The sequence below is a fragment of the Triticum urartu genome, chromosome 2A (assembly GCF_056163025.1).
Source record: "Triticum urartu cultivar PI428250 chromosome 2A, HENAU_Tu73, whole genome shotgun sequence".
Lineage (NCBI taxonomy): Eukaryota > Viridiplantae > Streptophyta > Magnoliopsida > Poales > Poaceae > Triticum > Triticum urartu.
The window spans coordinates 126,404,991-126,420,377 of record NC_141874.1 but is presented as its reverse complement, the minus strand read 5'-3'; positions in this window follow the sequence as shown (position 1 = coordinate 126,420,377).

Genomic DNA, 15,387 nt, shown 5'->3' with positions numbered 1-15,387 from the left:
TGGACAGGAAAAGCCGAAATCTATGGCAGCCCTCACGACACTCATGACCCGCTTTTGTGCGGGAGAAGACAACTGGCTGGCTTGCAGTAATAACATATCAAAAAATCATGGTACTTCGGATACCAAGGACGGCAATAGCAGGTCACGTCGCAACAAACATAAGCGCCGCATTAACAGCGATAATACTGAGGATACGACAGTCAATGCCGGATTCAAAGGCTCCAAACCCGGTCAGCGGAAAAAGCCATTTAAAAGAAGCACTCCGGGCCCGTCCAGTTTGGACCGCACACTCGATCGCTCGTGTCAAATACATGGTACCCCTGACAAACCAGCCAACCACACCAACAGGGAATGCTGGGTGTTCAAGCAGGCCGGCAAGATAATTGACGAAGACAAAGATAAGGGGTCACACAGCGATGACGAAGATGAGCCCCGGCAGCCGAACACCGGAGGACAGAAGAGGTTCCCCCCACAAGTGTGGACGGTGAACATGACATACGCAACCCACATCCCCAAGAGGGAGCGGAAGCGTGCACTCAGGGACGTATATGCGTTGGAGCCAGTCGCCCCAAAGTTCAACCCATGGTCCTCCTGCCCGATCACCTTTGATCGCAGGGATCACCCCACTAGTATCCGTCATGGCAGATTCACCGCACTGGTCTTAGACCTAATCATTGATGGATTTCACCTCACTCGAGTCCTTATGGATGGCGCAGCAGCCTGAACCTGCTTTACCAGGACACAATGCGCAAAATGGGTATAGACCCCTCAAGGATCAAACCCACAAAAAACGACCTTTAAAGGTGTCATTCCAGGTGTAGAGGCCCATTGCACAGGCTCAATTACACTAGAAGTGGTCTTCGGATCCCCGGATAACTTCCGAAGCAAAGAATTAATCTTCGATATAATCCTGTTTCGCAGTGGCTATCATGCACTGCTCGGGCAAACCGCATTTGCGAGATTCAATGCGGTACCGCATTATGCATACCTCAAGCTCAAGATGCCAGGACCCCGGGGGGTCATCACAGTCAACGGAAACACAGAGCGCTCTCTCCGCATGGAGGAGCACACTGCGGCCCTCGCAGCAGAAGCGCAAAGCAGACTCTCAAGGCAATCCACCAGTTCAGCGTTTCAAGACCCGGACACCTTCAAACGCGCTCGGAGTAATCGGCAACTAGACCGCCTGGCACGGTCTGAGCTCGCGTAGCAATGCGGCCCCCACCCCGGCCCAAGCTAAACGGCGAAATTCGTGCCACGCGTACATAATTACGCATTAAAAATACCATGGGCACATGTGGGGAGGGGGACACAACTACGACACGCTCCAAGACGCGGCCTAAACGGCACTAGGGGCTTCCCGCTTTGTTATTTTTCTCTTTCAGGACTTTAATCTCTGGAAACCTTGTCCGGCAGCATGATTGCTGAACACATGATGCAGCAACCAAGAGAGGCAGAAAGCTATGTCACGCCACGCCACGGAACTCCCAGGTGGATTACGATAACGAGTGAAATATTTGCTTTAATATTATTCCTCAGCTTGCCCTTGGAAGGGACATAGTCCTACTTTTGCTTATCGCACTATCTGTATCATTCTGCTTTAATGCACCTCTTTGAATAAACAACGCATAACATTACGACTATTATTGCATTCTTGTTTTATATATATGTGTGTTCATTAATGACGCCTTGCAACCGTACACTTTGGTACGGCCAACACACCAGGGGCTTAATTACCCCACAATATGGTGTGAGAAGTCCGAACACTTTCACAAGTGCGGCACCCCGAACTTATAGCATTATATGCATTAGCTCCGAATCATGTCTTTGGTCAAATGTTGGGTTTGCCCGGCTCCTATGTTTTGGTACCTTACGTTCCGCTCTATCGGCTAAGGTAGCGCTAGGAGAACTACTGCGATTGTGCCCCGGTTCTGCTGGGCTAAGCACCTCAGTAGAGAAAGCTAAAACTGACTGTCATGATAAGGCGAGAGACTGGTCGCTGTTCGCCGAGGTTTCAAGTCCCTAAAGACTTATGCCGCTTAGAGCGAGGAGCCGGTCCTGTCCGGCTTAAAGGCGTGTATCGCGCCCCGAATTCGGCCTTCCGAATACCAGGGGCTTCGCCTAAATTTAAAATTATAGAATTCTATGGCTAAGTGAGAGTGATAAAGCATTATTAGTCCGGTTGCCTTGTTCACTGTGCAGAGCAACTCCCTCGAAGGACCCAAAAATGGGAACAAGAGTGCTCAGGTTTATCCCGAATACCCGAGCACTCACGGCATGGGGGCAAAAGCCGAGGACTAGCCATCTCTCAGATTGGATAAACAGCCAAACAGAAGGTAATATTTTAAATTCAAACAAGCGTTGCATAGAGCATATGAAATAAGTTTTCATCATACAGGATCACACGAGCAAGTTTACTCAAATATTACATCCTTTGAACATTCGTCCGCTACAAGACGGGCACCCTTCAGGACACCCTCATAATAAATTTCGGGGGTGCGATGCTCCTTGCCCTACGGCGGTCCCTCCTTGATCAGCTTCACGGCGTCTAGCTTGGTCCATTGCACCTTCACGCGGGCGAAAGCCTGGCGTGCACCTTCGATGCAGACAGACCGCTTGACGACCTCCAGCCGTGGCCAGGCGTCCACAAGCCGCCTCACCAGGCCGAAGTAGCTGTTCGGAAGGGTGTCGCCAGGCTACAGCCGGACTATAAAGCCCTTCATGGCCTATTCGGCCGCTTTGTGTAGCTCGACCAGCTGCTTCAGTTGGTCGCTCATAGGCACCGGGTGTTCAGTCCTAGTATACTGAGACTAGAACAGCTTCTCCGTTGAGCTTCCCTCCTCGGCCTGGTAAAACTGTGCGGCATCCGACACGCTGCGGGGCAAATCTGCGAATGCTCCTGGAGAGCTCCGGATCGGGTAAGTAATAGGTAATTTACTTTCACATGCTTGCTTTGCATATAGAATGCCTTACCCGCCGCTATTTTCTTCATCGCGTCAATCTCCTGGAGGGCCTTTTGGGCTTCGGCCTTGGCACTTTTTGCGCTCTCGAGGGCCGCGGAAAGCTCAGACTCTCGTGTCTTCGAGTCAAGCTCCAACGCCTCATGCTTCGTCACGAGAGCCTGGAGCTCTTGCTGCACCTCGCCCACCCAAGCCTCTTGCCTTTCCCGCTCGGTGCACTCCTTGGCCGCTTTATCTTCGGCCTCGGACAACGCTTGCCTTAGGGTCGCCACTTCGGTCATGGCCCCTGACAAATTCATGATGATCCTGTCATTTTGCAATCGCATTCTTTTTATACATATCCATAAACTAGGTATTACTTACCTTTGTTCTCCTCGAGCTGCCTCTTGGCAAGGCCGAGCTCGTCCTTGGACACTTTAAGGTCCTGCTTCAGTGCGGCGACCTCCGCAGTCAGTGCGGCAGATGCCAGCAGCGAAGCCTGCATATGCATATTGACGTACTTATATTAGACTTCTGCGATGTTGTTTGATCCTCTGTTCGGCTTTTCTTTGTGAACACCGAACAGAGCATCAGGGGCTACTGTCTATGCGGTAATATTTTTCCTATATTTTAAACACTTACCTCAAAGCCTGTTAGAAGGCTGGCACAGGCTTCAGTCAATCCGCTCTTGGCGGACTGAACCTTATGGACCACCGCACTCATAATAGTACGGTGCTCCTCGTCGATGGAAGCGATGCGAAGCGCTCCCAGCGGATTGTCCGGTGCCTCTGGATGGACAAAGGTCACTGTCGGTGTCAAAACCGGCGGATCTCGGGTAGGGGGTCCCGAACTGTGTGTCTAGGATCGATGGTAACAGGAGGCAAGGGACACGAAGTTTTACCCAGGTTCGGGCCCTCTCGATGGAGGTAAAACCCTACGTCCTACTTGATTAATATTGATGATATGGGTAGTACAAGAGTAGATCTACCACGAGATCGAGGAGGCTAAACCCGAGAAGCTAGCCTATGGTATGATTGTTGTATATAATCTATCGACTAGCCTGGCCTCGGTTTATATAATGCACCAGAGGCCTAGGATAACAAGAGTCCTAGCCGAATACGCCGGTGGGGAGGAGTCCTTGTCTTGATCACCAAGTCTTGTGGAATCTTCCATGTATGCGGCAGCTGTCCGAACTGGCCCATCAGTATACGGCCATGGGGGTCCTCGGCCCAATCTAACAGATCAGGAGATGACATGGTGAGTACCCCCTAGTCCAGGACACCGTCAGTAGCCCCCTGAACCGGTCTTCAAGTTAGGGACGCTCCTCGATTCTTCCGAACTGTTCTTCATCTTCGGTTGTCGGTCTTGAAAACTGGTTCAATAAATCTTCTCATCTTCGATCTTGAGGATCGCCGAAATGCATTCGTCGGGTATCCGAGGAGCCCCTTTAAGTTTCCGGCCTTTATCAATGCCTTGTTATTTTTATGCCACACCTCGGGTTTGAAGTTGTTCCCAGGCGGCAGTTTCCTCTTGCCTCCAAACCCCAACGCCGGACTGCATTCGAGGTATCTTTTGCAGTCAAGCACCAATGCCGGACTGCTTCCGAGCTCCAACGCCGAAATGTATCTGAGCTCCAATGCCGGATTGTGTCCAAGCTCCAACGCCGGACTATATCCAAGATGTCATAGATCATCTTGGTCCAAAAAAGTTGAAGGAGTTTAGCCAAGCTCAATGCCGGAAATGCCCTCTATGGAGCTAGCCGCTGGCGCCCGAGCTTTATGCCGGACTGCTTCCAAGGTGGTGCACCACCCCGAATGTGGGCCGATTTTTGTCAATATTTTTTATTGGTGCAATTTATTCTCTGCCGAGATATATAGCCCATAGCCCTCAAGGTGTGTATCAGTCTAAAATCCGAGATGCACATGAAGGATGACATAAGACCGCTGATCCCAGTAGCCACTGAGACTCAGGTTGATTTGCAAAATCGGTCTGAGGATCAAGTCCTAGCTCGGAAGAATACCTCGGGACACAAAAAGCGGCGTGCTCAGTCCTTGAGACTCAGGTTGGGTGCGGCCGACCAACCTGAGGATCAAAATCTCCTCGGAAACTGTATTACACTTAAAATTTTCTACATTGGACAGGCAATGCAGTAGCCCCCGAGACACTGGTCGGGTGGCAACACCAGATCAGGGGATCGATGTGCCCCTTTAATATTTGTAAATAATAAGCCCGAAGCCCAGTAGCCCCCGAGCCTTAATGCGGGCACGGGTGGCCGAATTAAGGATTGATATCCATAGTAAAACCACAAATTATGTGTAATGACTCTATGTATCCAAGTACTTTACGTCATTAATTCTCGGATCCGCATTGTACAAAACGTTGTTGACCGACCATCGGCTTCCACCTCCTCGGCTAGTAGCTGAGGAGTGTTTGTCCTACTTTATAAAGCCTTTATGAGGGTAAAGATTTACAACAAACAAGGCAATCTGGCCATACGGTTTTATAAACAAAGGTACGCGGAGAGATATGTTATATTACTGTTTAACAGAAGAAATGTCTTCCAAAGAAAATAGTCCCGCTATCGGTTCCTTTCTTTGGGTTGTCATGCTAAGCATGATCATGAAACCTCAGCTCCAATGTAAGAGCAAAATATCGAGGATTTAGTTTGGGAGGCCAGTTAATAGCCCCCGGTAGTGTTCGGCGACAGTCGAGGTCAAGCCGTAAACACTTCGGCCATTGTTATGAATGGCCCGTCATTTAACACCATCATCGGATCGCTGGCCCGTTTACGCTTATTGTGACAGTCAGTTTTCGGCTTTCTCCACTGAGGTGCTTAACCAAGTGAGCTGGAAGCACAATTGCAGTGGTTCTCCCTTTGCACACCTAGCCGAACAAAGCGGAACGTAGGAGGCAAGCACAGGAGCCGGGCAACCCAACTATTGACCGATAACACAATTCAAAACCGATGCATATATAGCAATATCCGAGAATGTTTTTGCTGAATCTCTAAAGGTGTCCGGTGTTGCACTGCGAGACTTGTGCTGAAAACACACAAATAGTTTAAAAGTGCCACAAGCTTGGAAAACCAAAAAAACGTCAGTAAAAACTTGACGTCCGAACAAGATCAAGTGTTCGGTGCCAATCCGAAAATTGGCCTTAGAAAAAAGTGCTTCTGTCGTGCTTTAACATGACACATCCTATCTGAAGACTTCAAGCGGGTCAGCCTACGGCTTCAACCTCCTATCCCAAAGGCGGAGTACTTCTTGTTAGGCCAGCTTAGCAAACTAAACTCTAGCGGCTTTGCGAGAGAAATTAGGCTCCTCGGCTAGTGACCACACACTCGTGTCGAAAAAAGGAGTGATAAATAATAATAATAATAATAATAATAATAATAATAATAAAACTTTGCAATGACTAAGAAGAAGAACACTTATTATAAAGCGGCTCAAATAAATTTAAGAGCCCTCAAGTGACTTGGGTAAAAGAATGATTGCATGTACCGAAGTACTTATATCATATCTATGTTCGACCGAACTTTAAACGCGTCTTAACCGACCGTCGGCTTCTCCCTCTTCGGTCAAGGACCGAAAAAGTGTTATGTACTCCATCTGTCGAGAATATCGACGGTGTTTCCAGTAACCAGGCAATCAGGCCATAAGGCTGTAATAGACAAAGCGCGCTCAGGGAACTTATGCTATATTACTACGAAGTGTAAGAAGCATCTTCAAAGAAAATAGTACCCCCACCGATACCTTTCTTCGGTGCTCATTGTTATTATGAGACTTGTGCAATAGATTTTTTGTACTCATGAGTTCCGTTGTGTGCCGACCATAATTGAAAACAATAAGAGCGCTAGCTTTCGGCTTCACCCAGTCTGAGGTCCGGCTCGGGTGACCCGATCGTGACAATCGCAGAGGTGCTCCCTTTACTCCTTAGCCGAACAATCGGGAACGTAGGGGTAAACACAGGAGCGAGGCAACCCAGCTTGCAAATCGCTTAAGTCAATATGGTGCATATTGTGGCATAATACATGAATAAGGAATGAAGCCGTACAAGTATAATCATATGCAAGAAGAAAAGCTTCATGAAGGAAGCCCCCAAATGAATTGGGTATTTGAATTTATGCGTCACAAACAAAGTTTGGACAAGGAAATTTTTCACAAGCAACTTTTTTCCAAAAAGGTATAATGCTTGGTCGAACCGAACACAAGTTAGAAATTAAAGCTTTGAGCATGAAAGCGACTTAGCTGGTTAATATGTTCGGTATTGATGACGCGGTCCGAGCTTGATGCGGGACAAGGTTCCATCCCCCAAGCCGGTCCCGTGGTGGCAGAGCAAAGAGCTCGGCACTCTGAAGTGGTGACATAGCGGTCAACGAGGCCAACAGAGTGATGCCGAAGTCCCCGGCATGGGGTAATGAAGTGTTGACGAAGCCCCCCGTCCAGCCGAGGTGACGCCAAAGAATGTAGTCCGGCTAGATCATTTTCCTGTGCACAAAAAATAGTGCAAACCGGAGATAATAGTAATAATAATAATAATAATCGTTGCATAATAAATAATTTATGCAAAGTGAGTAATAAAAGAAATATGACCTGGCGCCGAAGTCAATGTCGATGCAGGGCGTCGGCGTGATGCGGTAAAGGCGTGGCAAAGCCTGAATTCACAGGTCGGTCCAAGTTCCGGATGCGGCGTTTGCCGGACTATGTACGGAAACTGACCGAACCACCACGCGACCGTCGTTAATGCGGCCATCATTTGATAGACCTGTGTACAGATGATGGAAAAACCAGAGTAATAATTCCTTGGGAAAAATAAACCCAAACAAGCAAAAAATACTAGGATTAATAGCACCTGGTTTATTTGTTGTAGCAATCCGAAGAAAGGTGATTCCCAAAATTGGGACTCGATCCGCACACCCATTGCATGAATGGAGATAAAGCGACGGTATGGCGATGCTGGCAAAGGTTGGCTTGCCGAGGCAAATCCCTCGGTCCAGCTAACATGACGGAGCTGGTCGGCTAGTGACGCCGAAGTCTCCGGAGTAGGTTGATGAAGAGATGGCGAAGCCCCCGGTCCAGCTGAGATGTCGAAGCCTCGATGTCAGCCGATGAGTCGAAGTAGGTCGGCGTGATGGACACCAGCTTTAAGAAGCAATAGTGCGGCCCTGCCGATGCAGGTCGTGACGTGGTCGATGCCGGCTTGATGAAGTGACCGTGCGGCGATGCCGGTATGCCCGCTCCGTGTAATCCATGGGGCGGCGATGTTGGTGATGATTTATCCTTCGCAATGCCGAACTCTTGTTCGGCTTGCCGAGATGATGATTGAAGGAATTGAGCTCGGCTCAATAAAGCGGCGACGTGTGTAGCGCAGGTCGGCAGCCATGGAGCAATACCACCGGACTGGTTTGACACCAGCGTGATGGTGAAGATTACCTCGAAGGAGGCTTAAAATTTTATGGGTACGTGTTTAAAAACAACACACAATACCATAGAAGAAAATTCCTTAAAAAAGGTTGTCCAATATCACGTTCATAAAGAAACATGAATTCGGGTCGGATCCGTATTCGCGCAGAAAACAGATCCGAAAATTGGTCCACTCATCGGAAGTTTCCCGGAGTTTGAACCGTTGGATTGAGCTGAAATTCGGAGGGTTGGTAGATATGGGATTTCCGCAGTAGATGAACAGTTGGATCTTCCAAAGGACCTCCGAGCTGGGCTCTGGAGACCACGCCCTACACTCGTCCAGATTCCCGTCCAGATTTGACAGGGCTCCAGTATATCGTAGATTGTCGGAGATTCCTCCATTGGAACTCGGCGAAATTTTCTAGGGTTGTTGTAGACTCAATTCCACCAAAGGGATCGTCAAAGCGATGCTCTAAGAGGTGGTGGCAGCGGATACAAGTTTCCTGTTCGGAAAAACAGCACGGTCGCCCGAGGGCAATGTTGACGTGGAGCCCCCGAGCTCCATGGATGATTCCTCCATGATCTTGATAGAGATCGGAGTTGATGTTGATGAAGGCCCTCGTTCGAACATGACGATCGGAGATGGAGCATGGTCCTCGGTCGAGCCAAGGTGACCAGTCGAGCCGGCGATGAAGATGCTGGCATCGCAGTTGACCTGCAGACGAGCCATGGATCCTTTTGCCAATCACACAGCGAAACTCTCAATGAAAGCACCAATGTCGGTGTCAAAACCGGTGGATCTCGGGTAGGGGGTCCCAAACTATGCGTCTAGGATCGATGGTAATAGGAGGCAAGGGACACGAAGTTTTACCCAGGTTCGTGCCCTCTCGATGGAGGTAAAACCCTACGTCCTGCTTGATTAATATTGATGATATGGGTAGTACAAGAGTAGATCTACCACGAGATCGAGGAGGCTAAACCCTAGAAGCTAGCCTATGGTATGATTGTTGTATATAATCTATCGACTAGCCTGGCCTCGGTTTATATAATGCACCAGAGGCCTAGGATAACAAGAGTCCTAGCCGAATACGCCGGTGGGGAGGAGTCCTTGTCTTGATCACCAAGTCTTGTGGAATCTTCCATGTATGCGGCAGCTGTCCGAACTGGCCCATCAGTATACGGCCATGGGGGTCCTCGGCCCAATCTAACAGATCGGGAGATGACATGGTGAGTACCCCCTAGTCCAGGACACCGTCAGTCATCGACACAAACGTCTCGTCCCTCTTGGAAGGAGGCCGCCTGCCCGAGTCCGGAACAACTGGAGGTTCCGGCACGGTGTTTGGCTGAGGGCCGAACTCGGAGCCCTCAGGGGCCTTGTCCCCTCTGCTCCCGGAGTCCGGAAGGTCGCCTTGAGGCGCCTCCGGGACTGCCTCCCCTCGACCCGGTGCCTCTTGAGACAATACCTCGGCGTCGTCCGTAGGCAAGGGGAGGTGGCGGTCGGAAGTGGATCACTATCCATATCCGACGAGCCTAGGGAGCCGTCCGACGATACATCGATACGGGCTCATGGCGGCCTGCATAATCATATTTGGCGTTAGAGAAAGCAGTGCGACAAAGGAATGCTATGAGTTACTCTGGTATCCAGATACTTACGACCTCCCCAGGGGCTTGGCCCTGGGCAACCACTCGTCTTCGCCTTCGGCCCCCCCAGGAACTGTTCGGAAGGAGAGTCCTTCCCTTCTTGGACCCTTCGGCCCCCCCAGTTGGGGTGGCCTTCCTTTTCTTGTCTTCCCCGCCTGGAGGGGAGCATCGCCTTCTTCCTCCTCATCTTCGGGGGAGGAGTGTGCGCTGAGTCATCGGACGGTGAGTCCGATGACGCCTGGCGTCGGGAACTCTTTCGGGTTCCCTTGGCCTTCTTGGTCTTCTCCGGCACCGTGTAAGGAGCCGGAGTCAGCATCTTCGCCAGGAGAGCGTCTGCTGGGCCTTCGGGCAAAGGAGCCGGACAGTCGATCTGTCTGGCCGTCTCCTGCCAGTCCTGTCAAAGGTATGGGAGCTTAGATACCGCATAGAGTCAAACTATGAAAAACAAGTATCCTGTGAGAAGTAAAATAGCTTACCGCGCTGGCTTGGCGCTTCGCGCAGAATCCACGGTCCTCGGTAGTGGGAGGGGGAACCTCGGCACTCTTGAATAGCACCTTCCAGGCTTCTTCGTGAGTTGTGTCGAAGAGCCTGTTCAGAGTTCGGTGCTGGGCTGGGTCGAACTCCCACAAGTTGAAATCCCGTTGTTGGCACGGGAGGATCCGGTGGATGAGCATGACCTGGACTACGTTGACGAGTTTGAGCTTCTTGTTCACCATGTTTTGAATACATGTTTGGAGTCCGGTCAGCTCTCCCGAACTACCCCAGGACAGGCCCTTCTCTTGCTAGGAGGTGAGCCGCGTGGGGAAGCCAGATCGGAACTCGGGGGGCCGCTGCCCATTTAGGGTCGCGCGGCTCGGTGATGTAGAACCACCCCGATTGCTACCCCTTTATGGTCTCCACGAAGGAGCCCTCGAGCCATGTGACGTTGGGCATCTTGCCCACCATGGCGCCTCCGCACTCCGCCTGGCGGCCGCTCACTACCTTCGGCTTGACGTTGAAGGTCTTCAGCCATAAGCCGAAGTGGGGCTTGATGCAGAGGAAGGCCTCGCAAACGACGATAAACGCCGAGATGTTGAGGATGAAGTTTGGGGCCAGATCGTGGAAATCCATGCCGTAGTAGAACATGAGCCCCCGGACGAATGGGTGGAGAGGGAATCCCAGTCCGCGGAGGAAGTGGGTAAGGAACACTACCCTCTCATGGGGCCTGGGGGTGGGGATGAGCTGCCCCTCATCTGGGAGCCGGTGCGCGATGTCGTCGGGCAGGTATCCGGCTATCCTCAACTTCTTGTTGTGTCCCTCCGTGACGGAGGAGACCATCCACCTGCCTCCCGCTCCGGACATGGTTGGAGAAGGTCGAGGTGGGAAATGCGGACTTGGGCGCTGGAGCTCGAGTGTGCGAAAGTGGATGAGCAAAGGAGGAAGAAGGCGTGGATGAAAAGGTGAATCCTTATCCCTTTATAAGGGCGGCCGAAACTATGCGCCCCCACTAGCCTGGTAAAACTCACTTATCCCCCAAGCGCCGAAATCGATGGCGCAGTTGGGTTACCCACGCCCGTATTGATGAGAATCCCGTGATAAGGGGACACGATCTCTGCTTTGACAAGGCGTGTCAAAAAACTGCCTCGCGTTATGTGCGGGGCTAGTTAAAGGAAACGGTTCGAATAATCACCGGGCCATGGCATAAGGTCGTGTTGCCAAAACAAGTCAGCAAATTAGATTTGTGGAAATATTATTCTCTCTACGGTGGTATGTGGAACTTATTTTGCAGGGTCGGACACTATCCTTGTATTCAAATTCTTCCGTGGTGTATTGGGAGGAGGAACCCGCCTTGAAATGCCGAAGACAATACTGCGCGCCGGACTCATCCTCATTTAAGCCTGGTTCAGGGGCTGCTGAGGGAGTCCTGGATTAGGGGGTCTCCGGACAGCCGGACTATATTCTTTGGCCGGACTGTTAGACTATGAAGATACAAGATTGAAGACTTCGTCTCGTGTCCGGATGGGACTCTACTTGGCGTGGAAGGCAAGCTAGGCAATACGGATATGTATATCTTATCCTTTGTAACTGACCTTGTGTAACCCTAGCCCTCTCCGGTGTCTATATAAACCGGAGGGTTTTAGTCCATAGGACAACAGACAATCATACCATAGGCTACCTTTTAGGGTTTAGCCTCTCCGATCTCGTGGTAGATCTACTCTTGTACTACCCATATCATCAATATTAATCAAGCAGGACGTAGGGTTTTATCTCCATCAAGAGGGCCCGAACCTAGGTAAAACTTCGTGTCCCCTGCCTCCTGTTACCATCCGCCTAGACGCACAGTTCGGGCCCCCTACCCGAGATCCGCCGGTTTTCTACACTGACAGTGGGTGAACGACCTAAAGTGAAAAGACGAATTTGCGCGATGGAGCTAGAGAATGCTGAGGGAGGGTGAGAGGGATGCGGGCATGTGCATGCACAAGAGAAAGTTAGCACTAGCTACAAAGATAAGAGGGTTGTGTGGGTGTAAAAGACGAATAGAGATCATATATACTTCATTATAAAAAGCGAATTCGGATATTTGAAGAATTTATCATACTGTTTCAAACCGACGCATGTGTGAATATATATAACAGTGATACACATGGTGTGGTTATGAACATGTTATACTACATTTAATATATTTTATCTTTACTCTTATAAAAAACGAAGTTGTTGATGATGGTGTGCCTGCCATCCTGCATTATAGGCCGTCCGATTTATATCTGGCGGATAGCAAGGAAACTATGATGGTTGAAGTTGGCAACAATCATGATTGTAGATTCTTATTGAAATAGAGAAACGAATTCAAATTTAGTTCGAATTGCACCGGTAGTATAGACATTTGGAATGCACTAAAATGTTGGTATGAGTAGGTTACATGCATTATACAGCAAGCGAAAAAATTTAATCCGACATAACATGGATTCATACTCCCTCCTTTCATCTATATAGGGCGTAATGAGATTTTTAAGACCGCCTTTGACTATTGACAAGATAAATAGTACATGACATGCACTGTGAAAATTATATCATTGAAAGAACCTTTCACAGACGAATTTAACGGTGTGCTTTGTGTAAGTTGCATGTCATATATCATTGCTCTAATATTTGGTCAAAGTTAGCATCAAAAAACGCATTAGGCCCTATATAGATGGAAGGAGGGAGTAGCTTTGAATAGCATTTGTATAGTAAAATGGGGCAAGACTCTCTCTTTATGTGGTGTGAATAGTTTTATTTTTTTCGTTTTCTTTTTGGTTGAGGGAAGTGCGAATTGATTTGGTACGTACAAGTACAATCTTACTACATGTTAGGTTTGTCCCTAAAATTCAACCCGCGTCTTGTTATATCCTGAAAATTCAGATATCGTGCTCCCAAAACTGGCGCCTTCACAACCCGCGCCTTGCTATCCCGAAATTACAACGCGCGCAAAAACTCGCTCCAGCTACCAAATCCCGACACGCGAAATCCTCCTTCTAACCCTGAGCCGAAAGGGCCGCTAGTTCAAATCGGTGGAGGGTACTTTTGTAACACACCCTACATTTTGGACAAGCGCGCCCCTAAGTCATGCTTCACCCCCTCCCATCGCCCCCTTTTCGCCATTCGAAATCCCAGGCCGCCATAACCTCTCCGCTCCAGCCGCGAAACCCCACCCTCCTCTGTCCACCACGTCACCGCTGCCCAGCCGGAGCCTCTTCCCCGATGATATCGTCCACCGCAACATCTCGACGTCCCTCGTCCACCTCCCCGGATGAGGATTCGTCGTCCATCTCGCCGTCCCGCCGGTTCAGCCGCCCCGTCCTCCACCTCCAAGGAGCTGCTCCGACGATCGCTTCATCTATCACGGCTTCTCCATCCCCACAGCGCCGCCTTAATCTGCTCCATCGGAACCGCAGCATCCTCAACGACTACTCGGACGAAGCCGAGGCCTACTTGGCGCCACCAAAGAGGTTGTACACTCATCGCATCGCACCTTCTCCTTAACTCGACCTCCCGGCGCCGACGGAGCTCCATCCCGCACCCCCATGGAGCGGCTACCTTGAAGCCGGCGCCGCGGGCGACATCTCCACGACGGCTCTCTGTAGGACCTTGAAGTAGATGTGTCTAGAGGGGGGGTGATTAGACACTTAATGCTAAAGTTGCAGTTTTTAAGCTTTTTCGGTTTAAGTGGAGTTTAGGCACAATTTCAACATTCACAATACATATCAAGCAAGCATGCAAAGAGTATATAGGCAGCGGAAAGTAAAGCATGCAACTTGCAAGAATGTAAAGGGAAGGGTTTGGGGAATTCAAACGCAATTGGAGACACGGATGTTTTTCCCGTGGTTCGGATAGGTGGTGCTATCCTACATCCACGTTGATGGAGACTTCAACCCACGAAGGGCAACGGTTGCGCGAGTCCATAGAGGGCTCCACCCACGAAGGGTCCACGAAGAAGCAACCTTGTCTATCCCACCATGGCCATCGCCCACGAAGGACTTGCCTCACTAGCGGTAGATCTTCACGAAGTAGGCGATCTCCTTGCCCTTACAAACTCCTAGGTTCAACTCCACAATCTTGTCGGAGGCTCCCAAGTGACACCTAGCCAATCTAAGAGACACCACTCTCCAAGAAGTAACAAATGGTGTGTTGATGATGAACTCCTTGCTCTTGTGCTTCAAATGATAGTCTCCCCAACACTCAACTCTCTCACACAGGATTTGGATTTGGTGGAAAGAAGATTTGAGTGGAAAGCAACTTGGGGAAGGCTAGAGATCAAGATTCATGTGGTAGGAATGGAATATCTTGGCCTCAACACATGAGTAGGTGGTTCTCTCTCAGAACATATGAGTTGGAAGTGTAGATGTGTTCTGATGGCTCTCTCCACGAGTGAAGAGGAGGTGGAGGGGTATATATAGCCTCCACACAAAATCCAACCGTTACACACAATTTACCAATCTCGGTGGGACCGAATCAACAAATTCGGTCGGACCGAAATAGTAAACCTAGTGACCGTTAGAGATTTTCGGTGGGACTGACATGCAACTCGGTAGGACCGATATGGTTAGGGTTAGGGCATAACGTAATCTCGGTGAGACCGATTACACAAACTCGGTGAGACCGATTTGGTAATAAGCTAACCAGAGGGTTGGTCAGGCAAACTCGGTGGGACCGATTACACAAACTCGGTGAGACCAATTTTGGTAATGAGCATACACAGTGAGTTTGCATTGTAACCTCGGTAGTACCGATTGCACAAGATCGGTGAGACCGATTTTGGCAATGGACATACATAGTGAGATTACAATCCCATCTCGATGAGACCGAGATCCCTATCGGTAGAACCGATTTGCTAGGGTTTGGCAATGGCTATGACAAGTGAAACTCGGTGGTGCCGGATAGAAATAATT